Below are 25,221 nucleotides of genomic sequence, written 5' to 3' on the forward strand. Positions count from 1 at the left end.
GGGGAAGAAGAGGAAAGAAGCAAGTCTTAAAGCTATTCAATTTTGGGGCGGGCTGGAGAGACGGCTCAGTAGGTAAAGGCGCTTCTGAGTTCAATCCTTGGACCCCACGTGGTGGAAGGAGAGAAGCAACTCTGAAAAGCTGTCCTCTGACTGCCACAAGCACACCGAGGTTTATGTGAACACACACGTACACACACACACACACACACACACACACACACACACACACGCGCGCGCACACACAAAGACACAAAGTTCTTTCTAGTTCTGGTGGGAACAGTGGACAATAGCAATGGAAACACAGTTCACAAATGGCCCTGATGATGACATTCCTAAGTCAATGGAAAATGTGGAAGAGAAGGAAGTCTGGAGGAGGAAGATGAGCTGAGAGGAAAAGGAAATGTGGATGGAACATGCTGAGCTTAAGATACCTGAGTGCCATCAAGGTTACCATGCCAACAGTGTGTAACTATTGAGTGACAAACCCAGAAAAGGAATCCAGGCTGGAGACACAGATTCAAAAGCACTTGACAAACCAGATGTGGTGGTGCACACCTGTTAATTCCAGCACTTGGTTGGGAGGCAAAAGCCAGAGACTACCACCACAAGTTCGAGAGCAGCCTGGTCTACATAACGAATTCTAGACCAGCCAGAGACACAGAGCAAGGACACTGTCTCAGAAAAAAAAAATATTAGTGTCAGTTGAAGACATAAGCAGGAGGCATCACTAGAGGCAGTCCAGAGAAGAAACAGGCTCTTAGGACGTGGCCTCACTCAAAGGTTATGACTGGCTTCCTCTGAGTACTAGCTCCCCTGTCTTGCAGATTTACATGGTCCCTGCCCACAGGTCACTGCTTATCTCTAAGGACTGAAGGGAGACTATAGAGGGAGGGAGATTTAACAAGGAAAGTGGGAATTTTATAATGTTATATATGCTCCATAAAAATGTGCTACCTGGTACTGACGCCCTGTGCAGTGAAGTCCTGAGCTGATGTTGAGATAAACAGTCCCCAACAAGATGGCAGGGCTGCTCAGAGTGTAGCCCATAAATCCTAAGAGGTCAGTGGGGAAAGGGTACAGGAGGAGCCTTGGTCCTTAGAGCAGGTAACATCTAGAGACAAGAAGGTGGAGTCCCATCCTCACTTTGTCTCAGATGGGGGGGGGGCTGATTTCTGGAGCTCCACTCTAGCTGGGAGCTGCTACGTGCTCTCTCAGCAGGAAGTCAGGGCATAGTGATCAAATCCTGCCCATCACCTGTTTGTTTTTCTTACCTGAACTGGCATTACTGTTTCTTGATATGACTTCATCCATCTGTCCTTTGGCAATAAACCTTTCCAGAACTACATTCCATTAGTACTGTGTTCCGGTAGGTTTCATAACTATTCTGGGTCTAGCTCAGTGGTAAGAATACTTGCTGCTCTTGCAGAGGACCAGGGTTTGGTTCCCAGAACCCACATGGCAGTCCATAATCATCCATAACTCCAGTTCAGGGCACACAGCATTCATGAGCACCAGGCACCGATGTAGAGCACATATATATGTGTAAGCAAACACTCATACACAGAAAAATAAATAATAAATATAAAAAATAAAAACTTCCTTTAGAAAAACGAATGGCTTAGAAAATGCTTCTCTGCTTCCTTTTTGAAGATTTATGATGCTTCTTGACAACCTCTCCTGAAGCAAGGGCATGGACAGCATGAAATCCAAGACAAGAACCCAGTTAAGCCATAAACCTTCCTCCAAAAGAGCAGACAGAACAACATGACATCCAGTGAGCCCCCAAAGCAACATGCTGTCCAAAGTGGCCAGCAGAGCAGGCAGGACTTTCTCCCCAGTGAGGTGTGGCCGCAGCTCCTGACGAGGAACTCACAACTGGGCTACTGGACAAGAGGAAGGAGTCCAAGAGAGAAGGTGGATGGTGGCCAGGCCTGGCACTATAAAAGTACACTACAGGCAAGATGGAGGAGGCAGAGACAGGAGGAGGCACTGTCATTTAGGGCACAGAACACATGCCAGGGGTCCCCCCCTCCTGGGGCTGCTAGCCCCCGAATCTTCAATCAACAGCAGACACAGCTGACATTTGAGTCTGCATATAAGATTGCAGATGTTGAAAGGATGGTATTCTAGAAACTTCCAGAGTCCTACTACAGTTAAAAGAGGTCCACATCTTGCCAAACTTGGGGGCAGCAAGAGAAGAAGTTAGAATGTTAGAACCTACGAGGCCTGAGTGAAGTCAAAGTCTGGGTCCAAAGGACAATGCTATAGACAGGGGGCCGAGACCTGAGCTGGCCCTGCCAAGATTTCCTAGGGGAAGAAAACCGGGAGAATCCAAACCATCGAGGTAGTTTGAGCACCAGAAACTCTCTGGAGGATGCAGACTAAATCTGGGTTTGACTCTCAGGGCTCTTCTAGAAGCTCAAGGTACGGACAAAGGGGCTGTGTGTAGGTGCCTGAGTTGCTTCTCACAAGTGTGTTTGCCTTCCTGCAAACCCCTCTCTTAGCACAGCTCACTGGGAAAGCCTGAGACAGCGCACGGAGGAAGTGCCCTGCCCTTGCTGTCACTAGAGGCCTCTTTTACGCCATCACTGTGCATCATTTCTGGGAAGCCGAGCCTCCCCTTCCTGAGATCTGTGACAGTCTGTGGACATCACAGCAAACCACAGACCCAAAGGTTTTGCACTCCTGCATGTAATCTGGACATCAGCCACTCTCCAGAGCCCTGCATCCCAGCACCCTGTGGAAACCTCCTGCCCAGCACTCATTCACTCTTGGGTCAAGAACCTTCATCCTCGGCAGTCCTGAAGAACAAAAGTGTTCCTTCAGGGCCCAGCTTCTCTTTGTGGAGCCTTTACTTCAGACTCGTTAGAGTCTCGCTCCCTCTACCACTAAGACACAGCATGCTGCTCCCCTCTCCATAGTCTGGTTCTAAAATCAATCTCATATGTTCATTCCCAAGTGCTCTCTGTCTGTCTGTCTGTCTGTCTGTCTGTCTCCCTCCCTCCCTCCTCCCTTTCTCTCTCCAAACAGTGTTGGGCATTAAACTCAGGGCTCGGAGCATGCTAAGCATTTGTTCAATCACTAAGATACATCCTCAGCTTTCATTTTCAATTGAGTCCCAAAGATTTAAATCAGAAGCCAGGCCTGAAGGCACAGACCTGTATTCCTAACTACTTGAGGAAGGCACAAGTTCAAGGCCAGCCTGAGCAACTTTATGGAACTCTGTATCAAAACAAAAAGTAAAAAGAGGACTGAGCATGTAGCTTAGTAATGGAGTGCTTGACTAGCATGTGTGACCCTAGGTTTAATCTCTAATACTCCTATACACACAGGAACACAAGTGCACATGCACACACACACACACACACACACACACACACACACACACACACACATTAAATCAAGAGAGCTTTCAGCTGTGGAATTCCAAGCACTAGCAAAAGGCCAGGGAGTCTTCAGAAACAGGACATTCTTGGGCCCTCTGAAGTCACACCAGCCCTCTTTTTATCCCATCACCTGGCACCCTCTAGCTGTCTCCTCTGCTGGCACAGGGCCAGGACCCCTTGGACCTGTGCCATCACCCACAGCCATCTGGTCTTCCTCAGAAAGGCAAAAGAGCGCCAGCCTTGTTTACTCAGGAACAATTTACTGTAACAGTCACAGGACAGGTGTGGCTGGCCCCAGCCCAGACAGTGTGGCACACCACACCCTCTCTGCTGCATCATAGCTTACTCACCGGGACACAGCAGACTTCATGTGAGACGTAACAGGGCCCTTAAGCCATAAGGCAGTCAGCCGTTGGATTTCAACACTTGTGGGCTGAGCAGAGGTGAAAGAAGATGCACTGGCTGAACAGGTTGCTACGGGCAAAACTGTGAGGTCGAGAAAGATGGTGTCTTCCCACGGCTCCCCAGCCTCCTTTCCTGAATCTCCCAGAGTCAACGCTCTGAGAAACAGCTTGGGCTTTGGAGCTGGCCAAACCAGAAGAAACCAGTCCTAGCTTAGCCTTTGCTAGCTGCATGACCTTGAGCAAGGCACACAGCTTTTGTTGTTTTCAGCCCACTCAACACAGCGCAACAGTTTAAGGCAGTGGTTCTCAACTTGTGGGTCTAGACCCCTCTGGGGGATCAAACGACCCTTTCACAGGGGTCGCCTAAGTCCATCAGAAAACACAGATACTTACAATTCATAATAGTAGAAAAATTAGTTAGGAAGTAGCAACAAAATCATTTTATGATTGGGGGTCACCACACCATGAGGAACTGTATTAAAGGGTCACAGCATTAGGAAGGTTGAGAACCACTGCTCTATGGCTTGAATTACAACTTAATAGATTATGAAAGGCAATGTGGACACTCTGGGCCAACAGAGTGTGAGCTTCTTCTTCCCATCTGATCTTCCTTGTCCAGAGGGTCCTTGCCTCGGGATAGCAGAGGGGACAGCTTGAGGGTGTCAGATGACAGGATACAAGAGGCCCCAACTACTCTATTCTCTAAGCCAAGTTGTGTATCCTACAAACCTTCTTGTCCTTTTTGCAACCCCTATCAAAGTTTCTTCCTATCCATTGCAGAGTTATCTAATCGCACTGTTCACACAAAAGCAAGTCTGAGGACCCAAGTTCAAGAACACGTGACCACTTCGGTTCCGATATTTTTTTTTTTATTATTATTATTATGTATACAGTATTCTGCCTGCATGTGTCCCTGCAGGCCAGAAGAGGGCACCAGATCTCATTACAAGTGGTTGTGAGCCAACCATGTGGTTGCTGGAAATTGAACTCAGGACCTCTGGAAGAACAGTCGGTGCTCTTAACCACTGAGCCATCTCTCCAGCCCCTTTGAAGCATGGGTCTTTTTTTTTTTTTTTTTTTTTTTTTTTTTGGTTTTTCGAGACAGAGTTTCTCTGTGTAGCTTTGCACCTTTCCTGGAACTCGCTTTGGAGACCAGGCTGGCCTCGAACTCACAGAGATCCGCCTGGCTCTGCCTCCCGAGTGCTGGGATTAAAGGCGTGCGCCACCACCGCCCAGCTCGGTTCCGATATTAATTCCATGAAGAAGTTTCAGTACTTGACAAAGCAAGGAGCTCAGTTGGTAGGCACTTGTCTAACATACACAAAGCCTTGAGTTCCATCTCCAATGCGGCAAAAACAAGGCATGGTGGCACACAGCTGTAATCCCACCATTTGGGAGGCAGAAGTAGAAGGATCAGAAATTCAAGGCCATCTTTATCTACATAGCAAGCTCAAGGCCAGGCTGGGCTATGTAAGATCCTGTCTCAAAAACAGACAAGTAGAAACAGATCTAAAAAGAGTTTGAAACTTTGAACAAAAGAAAGGATGTGTACTGGTGAGGCTCTCCCAGAGGGTGAAGACATCAGTGTCACCTCCTTCCTACAAGCCAGGTTTCCATGACTCTGAGCTGGAAAAGATTCAAAGTCACAGAGCATCAGCTCAGACTGCGAGCTGTTACAACTCAGTCAACAACAGGTCCAGAGTGAACTCAGGAGGCTGTCCCTCCTGCTCTAGCCAGGAGTACTGCAGGGCTGTTTTCTAGTTTTCCAACCCAAAGCTCTAGCAGGACCTGGCTACAGCTAGAGCCTTGCACAAGACCTTGGGAGGCTTGGGCCCCACTTTCAGTATAAACCTTTCTTCATAAAAATGATCTCAGTGTGGCCCAGTATACAGAATGGTCCTCGATCTTGACCATTGAGTGATCAAGGAAGGGCCATCTAGGCTTTCCATTGACAGGATTGCAGAAGCAAATCATTATGGCCAAAATTGGCCTGGACATAATCAACTGGACTATATTATACTGACTACAAACCACAACTCATGTGAGACGCAGTAAGAAGTGTTTTGCAGCCATGCCTGTGTCCTGTATCACCTTGCTGCAATGTCCCCAGAGAGCCAGGGCTATTGGCCCAGCCTGAAGTCTCAGGAGATGATGCATCTTGGAGTGGAAAAGGCCAGCGAACAGTTGAGCAAGTGGTATGAAGAGGAACAAAAAAGCCTAGGCAGCAGAGGGCCAGGGCCAGGTGGGGCTACCTAGCATAAGGTGTTGTTTTTGTTTTCCTATTTTAAAATGTTAGGTGTATGGGTGTTTTGCCTGCATGTATGTCTGTGCACCATGAAGAACCTGTGAGGGTCAGAAGCGGGTGTCCATCTCCAGATGGTTGTGAGCTGCCATGTGGGCACTAGGAACCAAACCTGGGTCCTCTGGAAGAGCAGCCAATGCTCCTAACTGCTGAGCCATTGCTCTAGCTCCTCAATAAACACTTCTAAAGGGTGGTGGTCAAGTGCCAGGCCTTTGCTTAGACCCAGGATATGAGAAGAAACAAAACCAATGTAGCAGTGCAAGAATCCCCACTGTATGAAAGCAGGATCCAAAACCAGCAATCTAGATTGAAGACAGCCTCAATGTCACATGTCACCGCCAGCCATAAGTTCCCAGAAGAGCCCCTAGCAGGTGGGGAGCAGAGCACGAGCTGGCTCCCTTCCTGTGCCCCCACCACTACACACACACACACACACACACACACAAAAAAAAAAATACGTAATCTTAAAATAAAAAAATCTTTAAAATCTACTACTTGCATTCACAGGCTCTGATCAACAGACATGAAGTCTGAGGGGTGCTACTCAACCCAAACAGAGCACTTCAAGGGGGGCTTAAAATATCTGCTGCTCAGGACCTTGCATATACACAGTGTTTCACATGAAGGTGAACTTCTCTTCATTGTTTGTGGCCAGCAGCAGCTGTAATGAGATTACACAATTATACCTGGGTCTTTCTTCCATTTTAAGTCCAGGCAAGAAACTTCCTGGAACTAGAATTCCAGGTGTTAAGGACAGAATTGGAGTCCAGTGGGGTTATTACCATTCAATACCCCTTCACCAATATTCCACAGTATCCACAGGCTGGAGGAAGTATCTGCTATAGTCACCTGGCTGTTTCTGTGATGCTGGGGTCAAGCCCAGGGTCTTGACATGCTAGACTATGTCCCAAGCCTGTCATTTGTTTATGAACAAAAGCAAAATACTGTGTTCACATGAATGGGTGAGCCCTGTAAAGTAGTTCTTTATTGGGTCTGCATGGGAAGTTTACAGAGCCATGCAAAGGCTGCAACCAAGGACAGCAGTCCCCTCAACTCAGTCCACAACACAACTAATTACAAGTCAGCAACTACAACACTCGTGACCACTATCAGACATTACCCCCACTCTCTGAAACAGAGCTGTTTCCTATGAGGATGGACTGTTTAGAGAGAAGGGGGACATGTGCATATGCCTCTAACCCCAGTCCTGGACAGATGGAGGAAGGATACAGAGTGTGGAGCCAGCCAGGGCTTCACAGGAAGGATCCTGCTTTTGCTTCTCCTTCAGCGAAGGTTTGGACCCCTACCTCATGAAAAAAAGTAGAAGGGAGAGGGAGAGCAATAACTCAGCAGGTAAAGGTGTCTGCCACCAAGTCTCATGACAACATGCTAGTGACACAAGTGAGTACAGGCTGAACACAACTGCACACACACACACACACACACACAGAGTAAGTAAAAATAGAAACAATTGTTTTTAATGTCTCTTTTATTTGTGTGTGTGTGTGTGTGTGTGTGTGTGTGTGTGTGTGTAAGCCACATGTGTGTGGGTGCTTGAGGAAGCTAAGAAAAAGGAGTTGAATTCCTTGGAACCACGGGGTATGGATGCTGGGAACTGAATTCTGGTTCTCTGGAAGAGCAGCAAACATTCTTAACATTTCTCCAGCCCTTTAAAAAAAAAAAGAAGAAATTAAAAAAAAAAAATGGATCAAGACTCAAGACTTAACTACTCTCTACCTAACAATAAATTCTAGATGGAAAAGTTATTGAAATTTAAAAATTCAAATTAATAAATTAAGTACACTCAAAAGAACAAGAAGCCATTTTTTATAATTTCAAGATAGGAAAGTATACTTTTTCTAAACACTGGTCTTGTAGCAGAAAAGACTATAAGGGAAAATATCTGAATGCCAAAAAATGTAAACTCTACAGGCAGAAGATAACCGCATAAGCAATACTGAAAGACAAATGCAGTAATTTATAGTTCATGAGTGTTAATAAGCAAAACAATCAGAGGGCTGCTTTGGAGATGGCTCAGTGATAGCATGCTTGCCCAGCATGCATATGTAAAGATGATTAACCTTAAGCCAGAAATGGTGGGGCAGGCCTATAATCCTAGCACTGTGAGATGGATACAAAAGGATCAGTTCAAGGCAGCCTCAGCTATAGACCCTGAAAACCAGACCCTGTCTCTAAGCACTTCCCCAGTACACAGGAAGCTCTGGTCGGTACCAGCACTACAAAAGCAAAGCAGTCCTACTGGACTGACTGTCTCAGTTACTAGTCTAAGATTTTCCTTAGCCCAACTGATGATCCTTCATAAAATCCCTCCAAATAGGTGCCATTATTACCCTCCCTTACCAAGAACTGAGGGGCACAGGACTTACCCAAGGTCAAGCAGGCTAGCTCCACAGTCACAGTCTGAAGCATGGTGTTACCAGACCATGTCTCCCATCCGTCAGCTGGGGAACACATGGAAACACAAGACTCAGTGTTCTTAGAACCACAGAGAAACCACCAGGTGTGGTGGTACCCAAACACCTTTAACCCCATCACTCAAGAGGCAGAAGCAAGTGGATCTCTATGAGTTGGAGGCCAGCCTGGTCTACCTAGTGAGCTCCAGGTTATGCAGTGAGACACTGTTTCACAATCAACAACTTTGAGTGCACATAGTCATCACACATGGTACTGTGTTACACAAGTACACTGTATACTGAGCACTTTCCCCACCACTACCCTCCAACTTCTTACCCTGCTCTCATTAGAGCCTTACATGTCATACATACATACATACACATATGATTTTATATATCTATATAAAACCTTCTAGAAATCACACATAAAAGAAAGCACAGCATGGTTTCTTTTTATGTTTGAGACTGCTTAATTGGAGAAAGATTGACTTAAATTTAACTGTGCAGCCCAGGCTAACCCAGCTTGACCTTCTTCCATTTGTTTGGGATTTTATTTTTTTCTGTTTTAGTTTTTGAGACATCACCTCATGCAGTCTAGAAAGACCTTGAACCCACTATGTGCAGAAGTTAACCTAGAATTATTATTATTATTTTATTTTTTGGTTTTTCAAGACAGGGTTTCTCTGTGTAGTTTTTAGTGCCTGTTCTGGATCTTGCTCTGTAGACCAAGCTGGCCTCGAACTCGCAGAAATTCGCCTGGCTCTGCCTCCAAGTGCTAGAATTAAAGCATGCACCACTGCCGCCCAGCTTAACCTAGAATTCTTGATCTTCCATCTCCACGCCCTGAGTACTAGGATTACAGTTATGTGCCACCTGAAAGTCACATTCTTGAGGGAAGCTGGTTCCGTGAACTAGTGTGGTAAATGTGCATATACTTTAACTCTGCTGTTCCATTTCTTAGAATCTTTCCCAAGGTAATAGTAGACAGAGGTACAGAGAAGTATATATAAGCACACTGGATATAACACCCAGAATATAGCAAATAAAAGTCACATTCAACCACTCAATGCTTAAGCATCGTGTGTATACAAGGAACTGTTCCAAACAGGTGCTGAGAAGTACTGAAAAGGGGAAGAAACACCATTCGCCTGGAGCTTGGATCCTATTGGAAGTAGGTAGGTAATAAACAAATGAGAAAGTATGCAATGAGTCAAACAGTATGAAATGTTACTGATAAAAGCAGGAGGGAAGAGATACAGGGACTTTCAAGATAGTAAGTAAAGGGTCAGATCATGTGCTGTTGACAACATGGATGAATTGATTAAATATTATGAAATAAATGCACTATGATGCAACCACTCAATGAAACAATTCAGTCATCTATTGCTGCATCCCACCAAGCTTGGTCCTAGAACCCTGACCAGGACACTAAGGGAATGAAGAAAGACAGATATCTGTACAGAAAACCTGGGGTCAGGCGAGCTGCATGTTCTCCGATGGAGCTGTACCCTGGAATCCCAGATTCCTTATTTGGTACAGCACAGGAGGCAAGAGGCTGATGTCAGTGGAGGAGTCTGTAAGACTCCGTCTCAGGCTGTAAACATTAGAGAGGAGGAAGCTGCAGTTGCTAGTTTTTGCCCACACTGATCAACGTTAGTGAACACTCACACTTGAACCAGAGGAGGAAAGCTTAGCCAGTGCTCAGCCTGACCCATATGAGGAAAGGCTTTATCAGTTTCCCATGGGTCCAAGGCTTTGGTCCTTGCCCATGTCAACAATACACGCTCACTCGGCTTCTTATGAACTCAGGTTCACTGGCTTCTTATGACCTATTCTGCACTTGTTGACATGAAAAGGTGTCTGGTTTTTTGTTTTACATTTATTCATTATTTGTAAGACAGGTTCTCTCTATGTAGCCCTGACCAGCCTAAAACTGGCTGCTATATAGACCAGGCTGATCTTGAAACTCACAGAGATCCTCTTGCCTCTGCCTCAGGAGTGTTGATATTCAAGGCATGTGCCATGATGCCAGGCATGAAAAGGTGTATTTGTTGTTGTTTTATTTATATATATATATATATATATATATAAAAATGTATGTATTTTGCCTCTGTGCATGTCTGTGTACCATGTGGTACGGTGCACCAGGAGGCCAGAAGGGGATGTCGGATCTTCTGGAGCTGGAGTTGCAGCCAGTTCTGAGCTATCTTACAGGTACTAGGAAATAAACTCAGGTCTTCAGGAAAAGGGCTGAGCCATCTCTCCAGCCCCAAAAGGATCTTTAACTGTCAAGTTAAAGAAAATCAGCCATCAAACCAGATGGGGTCCCAATGCTGAGAAAGGAAAGTGGACAAAGGTTCCCAGTTGTTGTTGTTGTTGTTGTTGTTATGGTGTGGGGGGAGGATCTAGGAGTAGTTGGGGGAGGGGAGATCATGATCAAAATATATTGTATGAAAATTTTTTTAAGATTTATTTTTATTTTATGTATACTGGTATCTCACTTGCATGTGTTTCTGTATGAGGATGTTGGATCCCCTGAAACTGGAGTTATACAGACAGTTGTAAGCTGTCATGTGAGTGCTGGGAATTGAACTCAGGTCTTCTGGAAGAGCAGCCAGTGCTCTTAACCGCTGAGCCATCTCTCCAGCCTTGATTTTTTTTTTTAAAGACAGGGTTTCTCTGTGTAGCCCTGGCTGTCCTCGAACTCAGAGATCCACCTGCCTCTGCCTCCCAAGTGCTAGGATTAAAGGCTGAGCCACCATAGCCTGAGGGAAAAAAATTCAATTAAAAAATTAAAATAGGTAGGCGATGGTAATGCACACCTTTAATCCCACCACTCAGGGGACAAAGGCAGGCAGATCTTTGTGAGTTCTAGGACAGCCTGGTCTACTGAAGGAATTCCAGGACAGCCAGGACTACACAGAGAAACCCTGTCTTGAAAAACAAAAATAAATAAAATAAAATAAAGTCATCCAGATGTGATATTTGCCAGTGATCCTAGCCATCATGTGGCCCAGGCAAGAATATCTCAAGTTTGAGGCCAGCCTGGGATACACAGCAAGACCTGGTCTCAAGACAAGCAAAATCACAGAAGGGTCCATGCTCATAATCTACTAATAGCTGGGAGAGAGAAAGAACCCATAGAAAAGCAGAAATATTAACAGAGATCTAGGCAGAATGCCAAGCCAGTGGCCCTCCCACCCACTCCCTCCACCTCTACTGTGTTCCAGAGGGGACTTAAGGAAGGCGCAGGCAAACCCTTCAAGTCATGTCACAGTCCCCATGCTCCTCCTCTTCCCAGAAACCAGGCTGCTGAAGGGTAAAATAGAGTCCGAGGAAGGTGAAGGCAACCGTCAAGCAATCTGGACAGGATGAGGAAGACAGGTCCCAGGAAGATCCCTAGGGTATGAAGCCAGGCCATTTAACTCCTTATTCTTCCTCTTGAGCTCCAGATGCTTGCAGGAAGCAAGACTGACACATCACACGGAGGAAGCAACAGGCCACGGGGGACCAGATCTTCTCCCCTAGCACACAGTGTCCGACTCTGTGGAGGTGAGCACAGGTATGAGACGTAGCAGAACTGCCCTATCTTCCCCTCCTCCACACAAGCCATGAGCTACTTTGGTAAAGTTAACTCCTGATTGGCCCTATACCCACTGCCTTGCCACAGCTGCCCCAGAGATGCAGGACTTCCTCACCAGGGCCGTCCAGGAAGCAGCTTGGAGCCAAGTGTGGTGACTTACACCACCAGTAGCACTTGAGAGGCTGAGGCAAGAGGATTAACATAAATTTGAGGCTAGCTTAGGTGAGCTCCAGGGCAATTCAAGCTACAGAGAGAGACACTGTTGTAAAAAAAAAAAAATTAAAAAAAAAATAATGGGGGTCAGTAAGACATCATCAAGCCTGCCAACCTGAGCTCAATTTCAGAATTTCAGTCACTGGAACTCACATGATGAAAAGAGAGAACCTGCATAAACAAGTTGTCCTATGACCTCCACATACAAGCTGTGGTACACACACATATGTGTATACACACACACAATAACAATAGTAATAATAATCAATAATAATAGTAATAATTTTTTAATAAAAGAATGAGATTAAGGGTATAGCTCAGTTGGTAGAGTACTTGCCTAGCATACATGAAATCTTGAATTCAATCCCCAGTACCACTTAAAAGTGGGCATGGTAGCAGCCACTTGTTAATTCCAGCAGCTGAAAAATGGAGACAAGAACAGAAGTTCAGAGTCATCCTCAGTCACACAAAGATTTCAAGGCTAGCCTGAACTATCTGAGGCTCTACCAGGAAAAAAATAAAAATAAAAATAAAAAAAAAAAGGAAAGAAAAAGAGAAAGGAAAGAAAGAAGGAAGGAAGGAAGAAGAGAGAAAAAAGGGGAAAAAATTTAAAAAATAATAAAACCTATCGGAGAAAATGACAAAAGTCACTTTTATCGTATTCTATTTTAGGCTACTTTCTGAATTTAGGAGCCTAAGTATCGTTAGGGTCCAGCTGCTCTACTGACCATTCTTTACACAGGCTTGATTTAGGAAGAGAAACCAGATTCTCCTAGGCTGTGACACAGAAGTCTCTTCGTAGTTCCAGACCAGGGCCTCGGGCCCTGTCTGACTTCTGCTCCCTTCTGTGAGCTTTCAGTAGGACAGACAACAGACAACAACAATGCATACACCAGGCCTCCAACACACTCAGCTGGAAGAAAGCATCTACTGAGATAGGACATGAGTCACAAGGGAAGTCAGAGAAAAACCAGGCACACTTCACTTCTCTGGCAGACTGTTTCTCTCCCCCTCTGCTGTCTTTGTTGAACATGTACACACTGAGCAGATATCATGCTCATTACTATGGGATAAAATCATGAGAAGCTTCCTTCCTTCAAGAATTCTCTCCAGTCCATGCTCTCAATCCCAGCACTCCTGAGGCAGAGGCAGACGGATCTCTGTGAGAGTTTGAGGCCAGCCTGGTCTACACAGAGTCCCAGGACAGCCAGGGCTATTCAGAGAGACTGTGTCTCAAAAACAAACAAACAAGAAAACAACAACAACAACAACAAGAACAACAAAAAGATACTTTTTGCTCTGATCCCTCCCAACCTTTGGCTCTTACAATCTTTCCACCCTCCTCTTTTTTTTTTTTTGGTTTTTCGAGACAGGGTTTTTCTGTGTAGCTTTGCGCCTTTCCTGGAACTCACTTGGTAGCCCAGGCTGGCCTCGAACTCACAGAGATCCACCTGGCTCTGCCTCCCAAGTGCTGGGATTAAAGGCATGCGCCACCACCGCCCGGCTCCACCCTCCTCTTATGTGATGGTCCCTGAGTGAGTTGGAACATGCTGTCTGATTTTGTTTTTTTCTTTTTCTTTTATGTATACAGATGTTTTGCTTGCTGTCTGTACATCATGTGTATGCAGTGCCTGAAGAGGCAAAAAAGGGCACTGGATTCCTGGGACTGGAGTTACAGGCAGTTGCAAGCCACTATGTAGGTACTGGAAAATGAATCTAGGTCCTCTGGAAGAGCAGTCAGTACTCTTAACTGCCAAGCCATCTCCCCAGCCCCAGTGCTGAAATACTGGGGTCAGGGGGGTGCACTCTCCCTCCCATCTAGCTCTTCAGCTTGCTATCTGTAAAATGGACAGTACAACTCATCTCTTTCCTAGGTGAAATCAGAACACAGGGTGAAAGGTCTCTGTAAGAGAAGCTAAGCTGTGTATTGTGACATGGGCCTGGAATCTCAATATGAGGATGGCTGAGGCAGAATGATCATAAGAGATCAGCCTGGGTTACACAATGAAAAAGGAAAAGGAGCAAAGCACTGTGCTGCTCGAGCAGATATTAAAAGCCTTATAGGCCATAATTCAGGTGGAACTGTGGAAGACTGCTGATTCTAAACTGAGGCCCTGAACTGAGCTCTTAAAGGAGGAAAATGATATCCAGTTGCTCAGAGGAAGAACTGAAGCAATATGAAAGAGAGCTCTGGGAAGAGAGGGCAGCTAGAGTAGAGGAAGAAGGCTTTCACTAGAGCAGAGGAAACATACACAGACCCTCCAGGCAAGTCTCAAGTATGCTGGGCAGCCACCAGGGCCTGCATTTAAACCTGCTTCCCAATGCCAAAATCTCCTGTAAGTCTCAAAAGCACTGGTTTGCAATGGCAGATGACATTAAGGCCCTCCACGTAAGCAGTTGGGTTCTGCCCCTTCCTATATCTGGTCTGTGAATGTTTCATTTGTTTGTTTTGTTTCAGACAGGGTTTCTCTGTGTAGCCATGGCTATCCTAGAACTCACTCTGTAGACCAGGCTGGCCTCGGACTCATGTAGATCCACCTGCCTCTACCTCCCAAGTGCTGGAGCTAAAGCCATGTGCCACCATGCCCAGAAAAAGTTCAATTTTTTCCCCAAAACTTCAAAATCATTAACCTGACGGCTAACGGAGCAAGCTGGCTGGCAACCTTAGTGTTAGTAAATTGTGCACAAAGAGTCAAGCTGGACATGCAGCTGGTAATCTAGAATACAGGTCTAAGTGGACTATGGAATCTGATCAGAAAAGAGAAGGGGGCAGCTGGAGAGATGGCTCAGAGGTTAAGAGCACTGGCTGCTCTTCCAAAGGACCTGAGTTCAATTCCCAGCACCCACATGGTGGCTCACAACCACTTGTAATGAGATCTGGTGCCCTCTTCTGGCCTGCAGGCAAACACGCAGCCAGAACACTGTATACATAATAAATAAATAAATCTTTAAAAAAAAAAAAAAAAAGAAAGAAAAAAAGCAAAGAGAAGTGGGGACACGAAGGCACAAGCTTAGAGTACAGAACAGTACGCAATGACAGGGCATCCTTGGAAACTGTAGCAGTCACCAGGGCCACTCTCTTCGCTTGGAGAGCAGATGTGCCTCGCACGGGACAGATGACCTGCCTAGACTATCCCATCTGTGTCACACTCTCCAGCCTTCCAGAGAGCATGCTGTCTCGGCAAGTACTGTTTTTACTCTGGTTCCTCTCAGCTTATGTAAAGTCCAAGCTACACAGAAAAGCACACAGCACATCTCCAAGAGGGTTAGTGACAGCTTCTCTCATGTCTCTTTGGCACATCAAAGTCCCTGATCTTGCTATAAACTCAAAGACCAGTCCAGGCAACGGTCTGGAACCCACCACCAAAGGATGGCCAGCCAGTCTTCCACTACTGAGATAGAATCTCGCGATATAGCCCAGACCCTCCTGCTTCAGCTTCTCCAGGCACGTGTTACCAAGGCCTGGCCTCTTTCTTACTTCTTTCTGTGCTTCACTGGTTGATTCCCACCCTAGAGTTAGTACACTCATGTCCCTTCTCAAAATCCAGAGCAACTCCAGATTCAGATTTAATCCAGCCCTTAGGTCCTACAGCTGTGGAGGCCAGCTCCTCCTAAGCCTCGGTCAGAAGGAGGGGAATGCTCCCTCCCTCCAACCACCTCCTCCAAGACTACTGCAGGCATCCACATAGGAAGCATGTTTAAAGATAAACTAGCTGACACATGGCTCAATGAGGTAAAGGCACTGTTAAGCCTGACTATTTGAATATGATCCTCAAGATCCACATGGTCGACAGAGAGCCAACTCCTGCAAGTTGTCCTCTGATGTCCACAAGTGCACTGTGTCACCTGCATGTCACCCCACCCTCTACCCCATGCACACAAAATGGATAAATACAAAGGTAATAATTTCTAAAAGATAAAATAGCTGAATTGACTATGTTTTGAAGAGCTGGAGAGCACTTGCCACCAAGACTGACACCCTGAGTTTATTTCCAGGACCCACATGGTAGGAGAGGACTGATTCCACAAAGCTGTTCTCTGACCACCACACATATGTGCTGTTACACACACCCCTAAAATTTAAAAATTAAAAGTGTAATTAAAAAGATTGTAGAGACTGTAGAGATGGTTCAGTTAAAACTACTTGTTGCTAATCCCAGAACTCAGGAGACAGAGGCAGGCAGATCTCTGAGTTTGAGGCCAGCCTGATCTATATAATGAGTTCCAGGACAAAGCCAGAGTTACATAATGAGACCTTGTCTTTAAAATAGCCTAATAATAATAATTTAAACAACAACAGAAAACAGGCTCCTGGGGAGGGAAAAAGAAGCATGCAGCACATCAAATACACACACACACACACAGCATCAGGCAACCTCCCTGGAGCCCTGCATGTTAACTACCAGATCCTTTCTATATGACAAAAGTTTATTCCTTAAAAAGGCAAGAATGCCTTTAATCCTAGCACTCGGGAGGTGGATCTCTGAGAGTTCAAGGCCAGCCTGGTCTACAGAGCGAGATCCAAGACAGGCACCAAAACTATACAGAGAAACCTGTCTCTTTTTTTTCCCCCTTTTTTTCCTTTTTTTCCGGAGATGAGGATTGAACCCAGGGTCTTGCACTTTCCTAGCAAGTGCTCTACCACTGAGCTAAATGCCCAACCCGAAACCCTGTCTTGAAAAACCAAAAAGCAAGAATGCTGAGAAAGGGCCAATGAAATGGCTCAGTGAGTAAAAGTGCTTCCATCCAAGTCTGATGGACCTGAGTCTGATCCTGTAAACTCACAAGTGAAAAGAGAAAACCAATTCCCAATTGCTGTTCTATGACTCCCACACATGTACGATGGTACTTGTGCACCTCCACATCCATACAAACACAGTAATGCTTTTAAAAGTAAACAAAAAAGGAGGTAGGAAGGGAGGGGAGGGGAGGGGAGGGGAGGGGAGGGACAGGAGGCAGCAGCTGAGACTGTTTCGGTGATCTCTGTGGTTATTAATGACCTGTCCGGAGATGCTTGCCCAGCCCTCCTTACTCTCCATGTACCGCTCTGTTCTCAGGTGACCTCAGGATTCAGCCTTTGGTTTCAACCCTGTTTGTGTCCTCCTGCAGGGCTCTTTTCCTATCTTGCTCACTGCTCCATTCTTTCAGCCTTCAGCAGCCACAGAAGCAGTATCCCATCTTTACCCTCTACCTTCAGCATGCATGTCCCCCAAGGTCAAGTCCCTGCCACCCTTCTCTGGTTTCAGGAAAATATTCAGTGACTCCAGACAAGCAAGTTAGGTGGCTCATCCTGGCCAGAATAATTATCAAAGGTGATCAAATAACAATGACAATAAGCCAAAGCCAATTCTACTTAGAGACTACAAGCAAATATGAAAGTAAGCCAGAAAAATACTAGATAATGACAAGTGCTATGCAAAGAATAGGTAATACAGGGTGGAGAGATGACTCAGCCGTTAAAAGCACTTGCTCTTCTTGGTGAGGACCCAGGTTCGGTTCCCAGCACTCACATGGCAGCTCACTGTAACTCCAGTTCCAGGGGAACAGTCCTTCTTGCCTCAGAGAACACACCGCATGCACATGGTACTTTTACATACATGTAAGCAAAACACTCACACACATAAATAAAAATAAATTTAAAAAAAGAAGAGGAGGAAGAGGAGGAACCAAGAAAATAGCACAGCTGGTAAAGACACTTGCCTCCAAGCAAGATGACCTGAGTTCTATCCCCAGGTCCCACATGGTGGAAGGAGAAGTCCTGAAAGCTGTCCTCTGACCTACACACACACTGCTACAGTGGTGAGTGTACACACACACACACACACACACACACACACACACACACACACGAGATGGATAAATAAATCAAATTTTTAAAAAAGACAAATAAGGTAATGGGACAGACAAGTGTATTGGTAGCTCATGGAATCCTCAGGTAGTCAGGAAGGCCTCTTTAAGGAGATGATTTAAAAGCTGTGCAGCTGTGCTCTTAATGGAAGAAGACAGACCAAAGAGAAATCTTTCTAAGCAAAAAAAACACTGTAAATGGGCGGTGGTGGCGCACACCTTTAATCCCAGCACTCGGGAGGCAGAGCCAGGCGGATCTCTGTGAGTTCGAGGCCAGCCTGGTCTACAAAGCGAGTTCCAGGAAAGGCACAAAGCTACACAGAGAAACCCTGTCTGAAAAACCAAAAAAAAAAATGGGATTGGGGATTTAGCTCAGTGGTAGAGCACTTGCCTAGCAAGCCCAAGGCCCTGGGTTCGATCCTCAGCTCAAAAAAAACCAACCACTGTAAATGTCCAATGGAAATACTGCTGATGTCCTTTTATTTTATTTTAGGTTTTTCAAGACAGGGTTTCTGTGTAGCCCTGGCCATCCTGAAACTCTCTTTGTAGACCAGACCAGCTTCAAATTAACAGAGATCCACCTGCCTCTGCCTCCTGAATGCTGGGATTAAAGATTTGCACCACCACTGCCTGGCCCTTATTTTTTTTTTAATTTATGTGTATGAGTGTTTACAAGGATGTCCTTGCACCATGTGCATGCAGTGGCCAAAGAGGCTAGAAGAGGGCATCAGATCCATCAGATCCCCCAGAACCACCATGTAGGTGCTGGGAACAGAACCCAGGTCCTGTGCAAGACAGTCAGTGCAGGTTTTTGTTGTTGTTGTTGTTGTTGTTTTGAGATAGGGTTTCTCTGTGTAGTTTTGGTACCTGTCCTGGATCTTACTCTATAGACCATGCTGGCCTCAAACTCACAGAGATCCGCCTGACTCTGCCTCCCGAGTGCTGGGATTAAAGGTATGTGCCACCACCGCCCAGTGATCTTTTATTTTCATACTATTTTCTATTTAAGCACTTAATACGAGCTAGTTCAGTCTCCTCCATTCAAGAAGCCCCTTGTGATTAAAATAGTTTTAAATGTGTGCATTAAGTGAACTTGGTATTTTTCAACCATCTACTCCTCTTTAAGAAGAACTGCTTAATTCCTAAGTGATCCTTTGGTTCTGTCTCCCTCCTCTGGACTCCTATAACATTGACATTCTCCACATAGCCCAGACTTGGACAGTGCAGCTTTTCTGTCCTCGGTGGCGGTTCCATGTGCCACTCTGTATGTCTGAGACATATGGTCTTCAATTGATGAACTATGAAGCCATCTATACTGCAACCAAGCTCTGAGAGTCCCTCCTCCCTTTCTGTTCACTAGTAGAATGGATTACAATTTCTAAATGTTTGTTTTCTTTTTAATCTGTGGATGTGTCTGTGTATGCACAAGTTAGTGTGGGAGTCCATGGAAGCCTAGGGCTGGAGTTACAAGTGGTTGTGAGCAGCCAGAGTAGATGCTAGGAACCAAACTCATGTCCTCTGCAAGAACAATCAGCAAGCACTCTTAACTAATTAGCCATGTCTCTAGCTCCTTGGTTACAATTCCAAATACAATATTCTTTTTTTTTCTTTCCTGAGACAGAGTTTCTCTGTGTAGCCTTGGCTCACCTGAACTTGCTCTGTAGACCAGGCTGGCCTCAAAGTCACAGAGATCCACCTGCCTCTGCCTCCTGAGTGCTGAGATTAAAGATGTGCACCACCACCGCCCTGTTTTTAAATACAACATTCTTGTAAGGACACTCAAATGCAAAATAAGTTCAAAAAGTTCGAAAATAAAAGATATACAAAGTAAATTTAGCCTGCACCTGACACAAAGTAAGATCAGCCTGCACCCAAGGTACGGTATTTCCCTCCAGTTCTATCAGACTCTGGGCTCCCATGCCAGGAGGGCCTCCACTCACCAGGACTCAGGGGCAGTCTCAAAACAACAACAGAAAGTCAAGCGTGGAATCAGGTGACTGCATCATCACCACCACACCTCACTCGGTAGCCCCTGACTACTGTAAGCTCTTTACACAGCATTTAACCTGGTAAATGAGAAAACCACAGCATATGGCAGTGGCAACAAAGAAGGCAAAGTCTAGGTCTAGGAATCCCAAGGGCCCATTCTGGTGTTTGATAGTGATCAGACCAGGAATGGGAAGAAGGGATGTCTAGTCGATGCAGGGCTTGGTTATAAGCGGATGGGAGCAGATGTTATAACCAGAGAAGGAGCACAGCATGCTCATCATGAATGCAAGATATCGGGGCTGGTGATGAAGCCCATTTGCCTAGCATATATGAGGCCCTGGGTTCCATCCCCAGCACTGCAGAAACAGAAACACACACACACTCACCATAAGTTCTCCCTGTGAACTGAAGAAGGCTGAGATCAATGCGTAGGAACAGAACATCAACTCTTAAGCCACAGTAAGCATCATCTAGAAACAGAGAAACACCTTCATGTCACTCAACAGGAAAGTGGCTAAATAAAACAAAGCATTATCCATTTTATGAAATACTATATAGCAGCCAAAAATAATGAAATGACTACTTACTAACATGGGATACTGCCAAGGCCCATTCTTTGTTGTTTTATTTTGTTTTTGAGAAAGAGTCTTAACTATGTAGCCTTGCCCTGACCTGGAGCTTGCTATGTAGATCAGACTGGTCTTGAACTCATCCAGATCCAGCTGCCTCTACCTCCCTGAGTGCTTGGATTAAAGATGTGCTCCACCACAGTGGCTGAAGGCCCATTCTTAGACAAAGAAGGAAATATCAGAATAATACATAGCATCTATATCATTTGTGGAGATAAAACTTAAAGATCTAATTTTTTTCCTTGGGTTCACACATTCCAAAGATACATTCTCTCTAGAGAACAGAAATGGGAGAAGGAATCAAAGACTGCTATATTCCACATAAATTACTAAATTCCAAGCATGCTGATGTTTGTGGTGCTGGGAATAAAGTGCTCTACCACTAAGCTGCATTCCAACCCCAAACAGAATGAGCAGGAGAGGAAAGCTACAAAGGACACCTACTTTAAGTACTGCATTTCCTGTCCCTCCCACCCAACACAGCCTTCATGGTCGCATGGCTTCACACTTGCCCACATCTTAACATATTAACATAGCCTCTCAATGCCATGTTCTCTCCTGAACCTCTGGGCCCAGGCTATCTTAGCTACCAATAATCCACTGGGACTACTGAATGTGGAAGACAAGGGAAGACATGCAGTTGGCACTGATCCAGCAGAAATCCCAAAGGAGAGAGATGTTCTATGGACTAAAAGCAGTTCTGGAGTACTACGAAATGATGCAGGGGCATCCCAGTGAGGTCATGTGGTGACCCAGTCTTACTAGAAAGAGTTAAGTGAAGTGCTATGCTCTGGGAGGAGGTTTATGGTGAAGGGCAAGGAAAGAATAGCAGAGAGAGGCCAGAGACTTGGATAGAAAGGAGGCGAGGAGGTCCTACGGATGAGACAAGAAGTTGAGATAAAACCTTTTGGAGCAAGGCAGAGTGGTGTACACCTGTAATCCTAACACTAAAGGCTGAGACAGGAGAATTAGGAGTTCAAAGCTAGTCTCAGCCAGCTACACAGAGAAATCTGGGAAGGGCACTGGGGGTGGGCAATGTTCTCTTCAGGAAAGCAAGGCTGAGGTTGTGCAGCCCTCTGGTGACTGCACTCGTAACTTTCAGCTTCCTGAGCAGTAAACATATGTATTTGGTTGTGTTTTCCCGGTTACCCAAAGAAATGACACTGCCCAGATCTTACCCAACAGCTGATTCATCACCTCTCTCATCACAAGCTCACATACCAGGTGGCTCTAGAAAAAAATAAGCTGCTGTGAGCTGTCAAAGTCCTCTTGGACCTGACCTCACCCTGTAGAGCAGGTTTCATTTCAAAACTGAAAGGACTGAGGGACTGGGGAAATCCAAAGCTCAACAGACCAGGAACAGGTGGTTCCCATCAGAAGAGTCCCAGGCTGGAACTCAAACAGAAACCAGACCGCTGATAAGACAGTTTATGGTGTCTGTCTCCAAGCTTTGGCAGCTGATTAGGTTGTCCAGTATTTACAACAGGGCATGATCACACTTATCAAGCTCCAGGCTACTCAAAACCTCTATTCTCCAAAGTTGAAGCAACTTTCTGATCTTATAGAGTTTGAGAATTATGAGGTAGATCCATTAATGGAACACCAGGGCACAGGGATCGTCAAGTCTTTCACATGGGCCACATTTTGAGTGTAAAGAGTTTTGTTACCTCTTCTTGATTCCTCAGGAACTGCCGGCAGATTCCTGTCTCAGAGAAACTTTCTAATTTACTCCTAATGAGCCTTTGCTGTGGGGTGACTGGAGCACTGGAGCAGCTCAGCAGGAGTTATGTGCCTGATGTTCATGGTGGCTAGCTGTGACTCAAGGCACGTCACTTCACTTTTCTGGGTTCAGTCTCAGTCTCTTCGCCCATAACATAGAGAGACTGGAAAGCACCTGCACCAAGAAAGGCTTAAGTTCTAAAATCAGAGTTACTTTTCAAAAGCACACCTCAGCATTCGATGGTAAAATTCAGGCATAAATAAAATCCACAGACTCCAGTGGTAATCCGTTACTGCTTACAAAGGACTGAGGAAGGACCAGCACAGGCCACTGGCACATGCTGCTGGCACTGGATGCTTCATCTGCATCTCTAGAATCCCAAGATGCCAGAAAGTTGCTGACTGTGATCAAGCAGTCAAGAATCCTGAACGATGTGAAGACACCGTTCACACAGGACCAAGTGTGCTGAGACATGCAGATGATCCCACCACTCAGCAGGCTAAGACAAGATGTCAGCTCTGAGGCCAGACTACATAAGTGTGACCCTGTCTAGAACAAAAGAGCAACAAAAAAAAAGACATCAGGGGCTGTAGAGATGCTCAGAGGTTAAGAGTCCTGGCTGTTCTTCCAGAGGTCCTGAGTTCAATCCCCAGCAACCACATGGTGGCTCACGATCATGTACGATGAGATCTGGTATCCTCTTCTGGCATGCAGGCATATAAGCAGGCAGAATACTGTATACTTAATAAATAAATCTTTAAAAAAAAGCACTACTGACAATAACTACATAATGCAAGCTGGGGCTCTGTTTGGATGCTGACCTACCATCACGAGGACCTGGGTCCCATCCTTAGCTCAAAGAGAAACAAAATTTTAAAAAATTTAAAAAAAAAAAAGGAAGTAGGACAGTGAGAAGGAGGGAAAGGGGAAGAAAATGTAAATCACAATCACACTATAGACTATAGACTGCTATTCAGCCAATAAAAGTTAACTTTTTATAAGTCTGTCATTTGCAACAACATGGACTCAAGCTAGGCACAAAAAGCAAGCACTGTACACTCTCCTCATCCATGGAAATAAGGACGATGATCTCATGACAGCCAGGAATGGAATGGTGGTCAGAGGCTGGAGAGAGAAGGAATGAGGGTGGAGAGGTTACAATTAGGAATATGCAGAGTTTGGCCACGCTAAGTCAAAGAGGAAGACTACAAAAGTGATAATGTGTCATACATTCCAGAAGCTAAAAGATGGAGTTTGAATTTTTTTTGGTTTTTACCACAAAGAAAGGATTAATGTTTAAGGGATAGGTGCTACAGTTTAACCTAATTGAAACACTGCACAATGTACATACATGTGAAAACATCACACTGCCCCCCAAGAAATATACTTGACATCTGTTTTTCAGTTTACAAATGAATTTAAATTTTAAAATGTACTGTTTACTGGAGTGGTGGTATGTCATGTGTATAAAGTTCAAAGGACAGCCTATGGGAGCTGGTTCTCCTGCCACCATGTGAGTCCCAGGGATCCCACTGAGCCACCATGCTGGCCTCCATTTAAACTGTTAAGTCACACATACTCATTCCCCTCTTCTAAGAAAAACACTCCAAGAACTTTTTCACACTAGTATTTAAAACTAGAACAAAGCCAAGAAAGACAAAGCATATGAGGAACACTTTTTTTTCTCAGCACCTAAAATACCTTTCAGTGAGGTAAGCTGTCTTCAGACAGCCACTGACACAGCAGTCCCTGCTCCCAGGTCTGTGAGTCGCTCAACACCTAGTGGCCTAGTAAAGTAAATGCAGCTTGAATAATTTCCAGCCATTTTGTGATTTTCTCAAGATGCCCAGGAGAGCCCTCGATAAAATTCCCCAGCTTCTGTGAAACTGAAGACTCCCCCTCCACCCATTCTCCAAGCTAGGAAAGACTGTACACATCCCTGATTTCTTCTCCACGGTGAAAAAGGCTTTGCACCTTGGAGTAAATAATGACAAGAAGTGATACACATCTGCCGGACTGCATCTGCCAAGTACTTAGAGGTAAGAGGGCTTCTGTGCAGGGTGACCCAAGTGAAAAAAAAAAAAAAAAAAAGGCTATAGGGAGACTACAAGTGTGCCTGGACACAAGCTAAGGCTGTCTGTGGGAGATGGACTAATTCTATGGGGCTCCAGGTTAGCCTAAATTTAATGAGACATCGCAATTAAATTTCAACTCAAAACAAAAAATAAAGCCTGGCATCTCAGCAACCCCATGTACTCAGGAGGCTGTGGGCAAGACTGTAAAGGCTAGACAGCAGGATCAACCATGTCTCAAAAAAAAAAAAAAAAAGAGAGAGAGAAATAATCTTTTGTTAATGACAACTATGCAACAATATTATGGGGAAGTAAGTCAGACATGGATACATGGTGATACATGGTGATACACGACTATATTCCTAGGGAGGCCAAGGTAGGAAGATTAAGAATTTCAGGCCTTGCCGGGCGGTGGTGGCGCACACCTTTAATCCCAGCACTCGGGAGGCAGAGCCAGGTGGATCTCTGTGAGTTTGAGGCCAGCCTGGGCTACCAAGTGAGTTCCAGGAGAGGCGCAAAGCTACACAGAGAAACCCTGTCTCGAAAAACCAAAAAAAAAAAAAAAAGAATGTCAGGCCAGCCTGAGCTACAGAGCAAAAACTGTCTCAAAAAAAAAAAAAAAAAAAAATTAGGGGAAGTAGTAAAGTGAGGCCCTGGAACAG

At 45.3% G+C, this 25,221-nt stretch overlaps 1 long non-coding RNA gene across 1 annotated transcript; it reads right to left on the reverse strand.

Moving 5' to 3' along the window:
- Positions 1-7,585: 7,585 nt before the first annotated feature.
- On the reverse strand, positions 7,586-22,680 carry LOC131907147 (uncharacterized). Its single transcript, XR_009378300.1, has 6 exons — positions 22,435-22,680; positions 21,946-21,997; positions 20,525-20,608; positions 19,797-19,895; positions 8,480-8,554; positions 7,586-7,760 (listed from the first exon to the last, which is right to left on the reverse strand). It is a non-coding gene; the product is annotated as an uncharacterized LOC131907147 (long non-coding RNA).
- Between the last annotated feature and the right edge of the window lie 2,541 nt (positions 22,681-25,221).

The sequence above is a fragment of the Peromyscus eremicus genome, chromosome 3, assembly GCF_949786415.1.
Source record: "Peromyscus eremicus chromosome 3, PerEre_H2_v1, whole genome shotgun sequence".
In the NCBI taxonomy this organism is placed as follows: domain Eukaryota; kingdom Metazoa; phylum Chordata; class Mammalia; order Rodentia; family Cricetidae; genus Peromyscus; species Peromyscus eremicus.